The sequence below is a fragment of the Coptis chinensis genome, chromosome 2, assembly GCF_015680905.1.
Source record: "Coptis chinensis isolate HL-2020 chromosome 2, ASM1568090v1, whole genome shotgun sequence".
NCBI lineage: Eukaryota > Viridiplantae > Streptophyta > Magnoliopsida > Ranunculales > Ranunculaceae > Coptis > Coptis chinensis.
In genome coordinates this window covers 98,128,096-98,130,759 of record NC_141457.1, presented here as the reverse complement: position 1 = coordinate 98,130,759, position 2,664 = coordinate 98,128,096, and the positions used below count along the sequence as shown (strand labels likewise).

The 2,664-nt window shown below is 35.2% G+C and overlaps 1 long non-coding RNA gene across 1 annotated transcript; it reads right to left on the bottom strand.

Annotated features, from left to right (window-relative positions):
* Positions 1 to 1,986: 1,986 nt before the first annotated feature.
* LOC147519445 (uncharacterized) lies at positions 1,987 to 2,366 on the bottom strand. The gene is made up of 2 exons (XR_015214229.1): positions 2,162 to 2,366; positions 1,987 to 2,053 (listed from the first exon to the last, which is right to left on the bottom strand). It is a non-coding gene; the product is annotated as an uncharacterized LOC147519445 (long non-coding RNA).
* Positions 2,367 to 2,664: the final 298 nt, after the last annotated feature.

The following is a 2,664-nucleotide window of genomic DNA, read 5'->3' as shown; positions in this document are numbered from 1 at the left end:
AAAAATACGAAATACAAATAAAGGCCTTACAGTAAGAATTTTGCAATGTGGATTCTTGATGTAATCGTTGTGCTTCCACGCCAAAGCTCCTTGGCCATTGAATGTGCCCCCTCCATCAATTGTCATTCTTTCGATATATTGAAACTTAATCCAACCATCACCCGATTAAAAGATTAGTTGGCCTTAACTATCCCTTCAACCTGAAACTTGACTACTTGATACTTGCATTTTTGTCCCCGATGAAAATTGTTACACGACCGTCCCCACCTTGGCTGGCAAAGAATCCCTGACAGAGTGAACTTTCTTCCATAATGTGTTTCTTTGTAGCTGAAAATTCAATTCTTGAGTGGCGTGATGCTAAGAATATCCAATTTGATTTTGAAATCCGGTGTTGATTATTCCCACAAGAATGGACTGCACAACAACCTGGCTGAATTTAGTTTTCAATCAAAGCATAAAACATAAACAAATATTTAAACGGCATCCATAACTAATTTCATGATTTCATCTCTTTAATCGGATGCGACTTCAAGCAATTGGTTTGCAAGTAAAAGAAGCCTAGATAGGGTAGTCCAAGTGTCCAACGAAGGTGATCAAACCATACTTACATATCTTTAACAAAGTTTAGAAACGGGGAAAAGAAAATTTAGATAACCATAAATATGCCCGGTGGAGTCCAATCTTGTCACTAAAATCTCGGATATTTCATAATGGTCTTAAGTTTGTGGAAGTTATATGTTACAAACTATTCTACACGCGACACAACTAACACTATATTCATCCCCCGCACGATACAAAATACAAATAACATCCTCAAAAACTTTCGGTTGCCAAATGCTAAGGATTGAGTTCTATAATTTAGAAAGGTACTACACCCAAAAGGGGAAATAAGATATAAAAGATAATGAGCAAACCTGCAAAAGTAGGGGTAAAATTAGGAGCTTAAAACAATTGCATCTCCCTCCCATGCACATGCCTCTTCCCAAGCTTTTACAAAGGCCTAGTATATAACACAAAACACACAAAATGCGATTTTGTAGGTATAAAACTCATTATATATAAAACTCATCCTTGAAGGTCATTGGTTATAGTTATTCCCCGACTTGTAGGGCAAAAATCTTGGGCCTTACCCAAGGGGGTGAGTGCCTACACTGGTTCTAGGCTTCCAAAGACTCAATGAAACGAAAAAGTAAAAGAAATAGAGTAAAAAACTACTAACCTTCTTTGCAGTCTATTTTACCATTGCCCACAACACCATACTTCCTCACATCGAAACTTTGGTATAGGGTCTAGCTCTTTGTACCAATGCAAAGTGAAAGGCCAAACAAACCCATAGGAGAAGAGTTAAGCTTGAACTCATTATCTCTTCCTCTTCTCTAACCAAGACAAATCAAAAGTCATAAGTTATGTTATATTGGTTAGTAAGTGGAAGATCAAACGAACAAAACCGAAATCCTTTTTGTTTTTGCGTTTTGGTTATGTTTTGTGGCAATGCTAGATGTACTCTTTGCTTTTATAAGGGAGTTCATCAGCATTAATAAGGCTCGAACACATAATTCTCGAGTATTTATTATTCTCTGATTCTAATATGTGATTCTAATTATAATGAGAAAATCTTTACTGTGGGCCAGAGTGGAACATTTTTGGATATATTTCTAACTTACCATCAGTATTTTGGCCTTAAATCTATCTCGCATAATCCTCTTTATCATATCTGTTTCTAAAATGAGCCAAGACTTCATATATTTTAGTAGTTTTTCTACTTTCAACCTATTTTTTTTCTAGTTTCATATTGGCAGTGATCATCAAAATCATCAAACAGAAGGGTATAATAAGCAAGACCAATGACTGAAGTTCCACATCCTTTATTATAAGCAAAGCTCCTTTCTGCCAAGCTCATCTTTGGAGAACTTTTATCTGTAAATGAAAAATACAAAATTAATAAACCCATCTCTTAAAAGCATGTAATCCAAAGAAAGAGAAATTAGAACATTAACACGTACGTGGACTCGGGCAATTAAATGCTTACCCTGTCTTTATCACGAGTGCGTTCCTGCAAAATCAAATAAAAAGTAGAGTTACATCCATCGTCAACTACGCCACACCCAAAACATAGTAATCCAACACATATAGTAAAAAGAACGGGTAAAAGCATACTAACTATTGTTATCTGTGCATTTGTTTGAGCAAGTAGCTGATTCTGTTGCTGAAATTTACAGGCTGAGAACGGCGAGAGAGAGAACTCTTCATTTTGTTGAGGTTGAGAACTCGTGGGTTTTGGATTTTGAGTGTTTTTATTTATTTGGTTAATAGTAGTCCAACGTATTTTGGGTTTTTGGGATTCCTAGTTAAAGTTAAAGTTTGGGATTTTTGGGATTCCTAGTTAAAGTTAAAGTGGAGGAGGTTTTTTTTTTAAGATTCAAATTTTATGTTTGAATGATTCGTAGCTATCGCGAATCGGTTTAGAGATTAGGCGTGTAATTGTTTTGTTCTTATAATTTGTATCTCGAGAATATTTAGAGAATCTCGAGCAAATCCAACATTAGATATAATTTGTAGTAGGGACTGACTTGCAATTAATTAAAATATTGTCCTAATTTTTAATTAATTTTGTGTACCAACTTAAAAATACTGCTGATGTGGCGCACTGAAATCTCTTATGAG